Source organism: Dipodomys spectabilis, unplaced genomic scaffold (genome assembly GCF_019054845.1).
Source record: "Dipodomys spectabilis isolate Male_0828 unplaced genomic scaffold, ASM1905484v1 ptg000003l, whole genome shotgun sequence".
NCBI classification, from domain to species: domain Eukaryota; kingdom Metazoa; phylum Chordata; class Mammalia; order Rodentia; family Heteromyidae; genus Dipodomys; species Dipodomys spectabilis.
The window spans coordinates 2586507-2594158 of NW_024870680.1; positions in this window are offsets into that span (position 1 = coordinate 2586507).

A 7652-nucleotide genomic window follows, 5' to 3' on the forward strand; every position below is an offset into this window, starting at 1 on the left:
CCTACTAAGCTTCTGGTGGGTCTTAAATAAATAATCTTAAATACTTGGAGAGGCTAAAAATAGCAGTAAGACTTATCAGACTCCTTTTAAATAGGTGTTTATTGTATAAGAGTGTCCAGAAGAAAAGACCAAGAACTTGGATCTCTTCCAAAGGTGTTTCAAGTAAAAGTATTTTGAAATTTTCAGTTGCTTAATTTCATCCCTTAGTGAGCAATAGAACCTCCACTTTCCATTCCAAAACTGTCCTTTTCTATCCATGCATCCAAGTGATTCTTTAATGTGAAATTCTGTGTCACTTCCAAACAGTGACAATTATTTTCTGAACAATGACAAGTCAGTGAGCCAAATTAAGTGCCTTTTCTCATCATACTCTAATTAGAATTCTTCTTAGTAGACTCAGTTCCTTAACACAACATTAACATATTACTCTATAACTCAAGGTCATGTTTACACTGGATAAATGAGCTTAATTCAAATGTCATATTGATTAGAGATATTGAGTCTGTGCACATATTTGCCAAGTGCTTAGAGAAACAGAGAATCACTGAGAAATCCTTGAACATTGGCATTTAAAAACAATCTTCAAAGGAAGTATGTTCTAGAGAAAACTCAGTGAGAAGAATCTAGATATTGTCTTTCATTTTTTGTAATCCTCAATGTTTTTATATATATAAGATAGACTGGGCATGGTAATGTAAGCTTGTAATCTCACCTATATGGGGGGTGGACTGAGAAGGAAGTTAGTGAGGCACCATTTCAACAAATAATCTGGATAAGATAGTAATCACAGGTATGTTGGTGAATCAAGGTCTGAATCTGGCCAAGGCATAAATGTAAAACCCTATTTGAAAAATAATTACAACAAAAAAGGGCTAAGGTTGTGCTAAATTGGTGTAGCACCTACATAACAAGTACAAGGCCCTGAATTCAAAACTGCAGTACCAGAGAGAGAGACAGAGACAGACAGAGAGAGAGAGAGAGAGAGAGAGAGAGAGAGAGGGAGAGAGAGAGGAATGTAACGCAATGTAATGCAGTGCTTATGGAAAATATGGTAAATTACAAGAAATGGCTAGTTGTTCCATAGAGTAAGAAAGCACTTAGCATTTAAATGTATTCCAACATATTAAAGACCTATACATTGGTTATTCAGGCATTGGTTTTAATCTAAAATACAATGATATACATATATTATTACTTCCTTTAGGAGATTTCTCCTTTATTTTTTAGATATTAGTACTTAATGTGGAGTGTGCAACTCCTCTCAGTCATAAGAAACTCTGAGAATGTCCAAAGGCCTGAAAACATTAATATAATGATCATATTAAGGACTTTTTATATGTGACAAACAGTGCTGAGGGTACATTTGACTTCATCTTGTGTTATATTATAGAGTATTATTCTCCCTACCTCCACAACTAGGTCTGTCACTTCCTTCATGTCTCTCTAAAGCATGTATCTTCAAAAGGTAAACATTCTTTCATGTCTAGGAAGGAAAGCAGGCTAGCCTTCCACTGAGTACTTGAGCTCTGCTACATAAGACTTTGACTTAGTGGTGGACAAAAACTTCTTCCCAGGTGCTATTTGGGGTAGTGGCTGGTTGAAACACTGTTTTGGGAAGCACCATGACAGCCACTATCTTGTAGGAAAGATATATGTGCCAAATATTCACTGAGCTGCTCAGCAAATATATACACTAAATATTTACATAACTTCTCATGAATGATATTCTTCTTCATGCCAGTACTGGGACTTGAACTCAGAGCCTAGGGAAGATTCCTTAACTTTTTCGTTCAAGGAAAGAACTTAACCACTTGAACCACAACTCCACTTCTGCCTTTTTGCTGAATAACTGGAGATAGAACTCTCATAGGCTTTCCTGCCAGTGCTGACATGGAATGGTGATCCTCGGATCTTAGCTTCCTTAATAGTAAGGATTATAGGGATGAACCACCATCACGTAGGTCTCAGAATGAATATTTATATCATGTCAACCTTGTTGCTTGAGTCACCCGGCTGAGTACAAAGAAAGACCCAGTGAATTAAAGCTTGCTCTTTTATTCTCCAGTGCTTTATGATAGTGATAACATGTCCTAAAGTCAGAACTGGTCCCCGAAACTCAAAGATGCATAAGAACAGGGAATCATATGAAGTATCAGGCTCTTCTAGGGCAAGATTAGCTTAACTTGTTTTCTTTAATTTTCTTCTTATTTTAGTGGAGGCAGTACTGGGGCTTGAACTTAGGGCTTCACATTCTTAGTTGTTGTTGCTGTTGTTTGTTTTTTGCTTAAAGCTGGCACTCCATCACCACACCTTCTTGTTAGTTGATTGGAGATAAGAATCTCACAGACTTTTCTTTCTTAAGTTGTTTATTGTGAAAATACTGTACAGAGGGTTTACAGTTATATGAGCAAGGTAATGATTGTATTTCTTATCAAGCATTGTTGCCTCCTCCTTTGTTTTTCCCCTACCATCCTTTCCCTCCTACCTCCACAGCTGGCTTTGAACTAAAATCCTCAGGTCTCATCCTCCTGAGTAGTTAGGATTACAGGCATGAGCCACTGGTACTCAGTTTCTGGATTGTTCTTTTAATCTCAGAATGATTCAGATGGATCAAAAACTCTCACAACCATTGTTCCAGGCAAATTTCAAGGTTTCTTTCCTCTGAGTTAAAGAAAGAAGTTTCCTGTGAGGGTGTGTGTGTTCCAAAGGATTCTAGAACAGCTTGGATTTCATCTTATCTATGTACATAGTTTGCTCAGCAAATTTGAGCCCACAAATAATGATTCCTTAGGCAAAAAACTCATAGGTTGGTGGAGAAAGAGTTGGATTGAATTATTTTGATAAATTGTAGAGGTAGTTTTCCCCAATCTCATTCAATTCTCTCCCCAAAATGTACCTCTGCATTATCAGCTGAGCTACCCTAAACCCTACATGTCTTAAGAGGTAGTTAAGACAGAAGTACAAATTAAAGTAGCTTTGAACTATTGGTACAACAGAACACAAATGTTTAGAAAGTTTGTCCAAACATTTTGAAATTGCCCATAATTTTAGTTTTGGGATTATCTTTTACATATAGTTGACAGAAAGGTTCTCGTAAATGTCTTTCAGTCAGGGAAATATAGGGCCAGTCAAAATCTTCACTGGATTCCATTCAGTTGGCTTCTTTTCTTTGCTGATTCTTGAGACTGCAGAGCCCACATCTTAAGATGCTTATTAAGGTTGTATTAATATTGCATCACAGAGGTCCTTGTAGTAGTTTTCATAGTAGCACTTGGGTGGTCTTAGAATGCATCACCCTATCTGCCCTGAATTCTACATTGATTGCTCTGAAGAACTTTCATAATAAAGTAATATCATTTTTGCCTGATGGACTTGGATTTAAATAAATGTGGAAGGAATCCTGGCAGTATCCCAAATCAAGAAAGATTAAAAATAAATCTTTTACCATTGTCACAACTTGATTTTGTGAATGAGATTAAACATAAAATAGGAAATTCAACATTACAATGAGCAACCAGTGCTGAGACAAATCTATCTCAAAAAAAAGCATGAGACATAATGTAAACAAGACCTTTCAGCAGACACAGGCTGACTGGCTAGACATAAAACACACTGGCTGAATTCTCTTATGATATTCATAGAGTAAAAATAAGATAGTAAAACTGCTTCCTCAAAGTATTTGCTTTTAATCCTAGCTACACAGGAGGGGATCTAAGGATCACGGTTCCAAACCAGCAGGGAAGAAAAATCCCTGTGAGACTCATTTCCAGTTAGCTACCAGTATTGTTCGATTTTTAAACATAGTGTCTTGTACATCTCATTGTTGCAATGGGTCCACCTCTATTTAAACAATTTATTTTTTTCCTTCCATTCCCAAATTGTACCAACATCAAATACAGTGAAAACAGGGGTTATATCATGGGGGAGGCACATACAAAGCAACAAAAAAAATCACATGGCACCTTATAAATACAATAGAAACAATATCAAGAAAGAAAAAAAAACACTGTGTCCTTATCTTGGGGTTCATTTTGCTTAACATTGTCTTATCTGACCTTTTCTGCTTGTCTCAGATATATACTAGTTATTGCAAATAAGGGAAACTATGGAACCTATGTTTCTTTGGGCCTGGCTTACTTCACTTAATATAATTTTTCCAAGTCTTTCCATTTCCTAACAAATGGGGCAATGTCATTCTTTCTGATGGAGGCACAGAATTCCATTGTGCATATATTCCACATTTTCTTGATCCATTCTTATACTGAGGGGCATCTGGGTTGGTTCCATATCTTAGCTATGGTAAATAATGATGCAATAAACATAGTTTTGCTGTAGCTTTACTATGGTCTTGTTTGTGATCATTTGGGTAAATGTCCAAAAGTAGGATTGCTGGGTCATAGGAGAGCTCTATGTGGAGTTTTATGAGGAACCTCCATACTACTTTCCAAAGTGGTTGAACAAGTTTACACTCCCACCAACAATGCAGTAGGGTTCCCTTCTCTCCTCATCCCCTCCAGCATCTGTTGTTATTAGAGTTCTTGATTGTAGCCATTCTAACTGGGGTGAGGTGGTATCTCAATGTTGTTTGATTTGCATTTCTTTTACGGCTAGAGAGGTTGAGCATTTCTTCGTGTATCTATTGGTCATTTTTATTTCCTCTTCAGACAAGTTTCTCTTTAAGTCTTTAGCCCATTTATTTATCAGACTGTTGTTTCTTTGAGGATTTGTTGTTGGGGGATTTAATTTTTTGAGTTCCAGGCTTGTCCTTTGTATGGCTGGTGCGGATCTTCTCCCAAACCATGGGCTTTCTATTGATCTTGCTAGCTATGTCCTTTGCCATGCAGAAGTGCTGCAACTTCATGCAATCCCATTTGTCCAACCTTTCTTTGATTTGTGTTTCTGGGTCTCTACTAAGAAAATTTTGGCCTGTGCCAAGGAGACCTAGGGTTTCTCCTATTTCATCCTGTAATGTTTTCAGGGTATCTGCTTTAACTCCGAGGTCTTTGATCCATTTGGAGTTGATTCTGGTAGAGGGTGATATATAAGGATCTAGCTTTAGTTTTCTACAAGTGATTAACCAATTTTGTCAGCACCATTTACTGAAGAGGCTGTCTTTATTCTATTCTATTTTTTTAGCTCCCTTATTGAAGATTAGATGGCTATAGGTTTGTGGATTCATTTCTGGGTTTTCAATTCTATTCCATTGGTCCTGAGGTCTGTTCTGGTGCCAGTACCAAGGCTGTTTTGATTACTATGGCTTTGTAGTAGAGTTTGAAATTTGGTATTGATATTCCTTCTGCACTGTTCTTTCTGTTAAGGATCGTTTTTGCTATTCAGCGTCTTTTATTGTTCCATATGAATTTTTGGATTGCTTCTTCTATTTCCTTGAAGAATGAGGTTGGAATATTGATAGGTATCACATTGAATTTATAGATAGCCTTGGGGAGTATTGCCATTTTCACGATGTTGATCCTTCCAATCCAGGAGCATGGGAGGTTTTTCCACTTTCTAAGTTCTGTTTTGATTTCCTTTTTCAGATTTTTAAAGTTTTCATCATATAGGTCCTTCACTTCTTTGGTTACTTTAAGTCCTAGGTATTTTAATTTTTGTGGGGCTATTACGAATTAAATTGCTTTCCTGATTTCAGCTGCGCTCTTCTCATTGTTGGCGAACAGAAAAGCCATTGACTTTTGAATGTTAATTTTATACCCTGCTACTTTGCCAAAGTTTCGAATCAGCTCATGTAATTTGGAGGTGGAGTCCGTGGGAGTTTTAAATACAAGATCATGTCATCTGCAAAGTTTTACTTCATCTTTCCTTATTTGGATCCCCTTTATGTTTGCATCTTGTCTTATTGCTGTAGCTAGGCATTCTAATACTAAATTGATTAGATGTGGAGAGAGTGGACATCCTTGTCTCATTCCTGAGTTTAAAGGAAATTAACTACCAGAATCGTTAACTACCAATTAACAACCAGAAGTGGAGCCGTGGCATATGGTGGAGCACTAGTCTTGTGCAAAAGAGCTCAGGGACAGCACCCAGCCCCCGAATTCAAGTCCCATGACCAACAAAAATTTAAAAAAATATGTTTGTATTCCAAAACAGCATCTCTAAAAATTTTGGTTCAAGATAGTGTATTTTAACTCTTTTGAATTTTTTTTTTTTTATCTAGTACAGGAGCTAGAAATCAGTGACTCATGTTCACTCAGTGTTCTTGCTCATGGCTGGTACTCTACCACTTAAGCCACTCCCACGGCCTAGTATTTTGCTGGTTAACTGGAGATGGAATTTCACAGATTTTTCTGCCCAGGCTGACTTTGAACCATGATCCTCCAGGTCTCAGCCTCTGGAGTAGCTAGGATTATAAGCATGAACTACAAATGACTAGGAAACTCAAATATTCGGTATCAAAATCAAAGTTTGTAGTGTTTCTCTGTTTCTCCAAAGAGGATCCAATACGAATTCTGTTTGGTTCAACTCCATATACAGGATAATATCTAGTAGGAATAAGCACTGAATCAGACCCTAATGTGTTATGCACAGAGGCTTAGAGTCTAAGTGGGAAAAGAAATAAGGTCCCAGATGAGACATTAACAGCATTTACTAGAAACTTACATTATGTTACATATTGTTTCTGGCCTAACATTCCAGTCCAATGTATTTTTGAAAATGAAATTGAGTAATTGATTGACTGGATTGATTTTTTTAAATCAAGAGATGCATAGAGACAAGTAGGATAGTTTGGGTATATTAAATAACAATGAGAAACATATTGAGAATTTTGCTTATGTTAAATTCTCATGCTTCTCTAGGGCAGATATCATTCTTATTTCTGTCACATAAAGAGAAACATTGGAAGAAGAGAATGGGTAACTAGCTCTGCTCTCCCATAGCTAATTAAACAGGTTAATTAACTCCATTACCTCTAGAAACCCCACTGAGGGGAAAATAAAACAATAAAAAGTTGTGAACTTCAAAGTCAAAGAAGTGAGGAGAAGAGAAGAAACAATGGACTATGTCAACTTTATACACACACAAACACACATACGGGGGAGGAGAGAGAGAGAGAGAGTTTTGCTGATATGCAGAGGGTATTAGATTCTCAGTGCACTACAGTATATGCCAGTACTTCCAGTAAACCCAAGGAAAGATTACACGTTGAAACCAAGTATTAAAGGCTCTTGGTAAAGCAAGAGTCTGAAAACAAGATACTCAGAATCCCTTCCTACCCTTCTAAGCTAGTAAAAGATAAGTATCCAGGCCAACATGGAGTAAAGATTTCATGGTCCAAAAAAATGGTGATGGTGACTCATTGGATATTGTAAAACAAACAGGAGAAGTGAGGGACTGGACTAAAATGAGAAAAGACAAGAGCATTAGCACCAATTCCCTGAAGCATCCTAGACAGAAGGCTGAAATAACTAAGAAATCCTGAGTGGAGTGGGGGTATCTATAATGGTAATGAGGCTTGCTGTCCTGCATGTATTTATAGAGCCCACCAGAGAACAAAACTCATACAAATACACCTTTCACTTAGTCTCATCTTAAAGTAGAAACATTAATGGTGACATCTCCAGTCATTAAGATGAAGAATATAGAGAATAAGAAAAATGCACTAAAATCATAGGAAATGAAAATAATAGGGAAGAAAG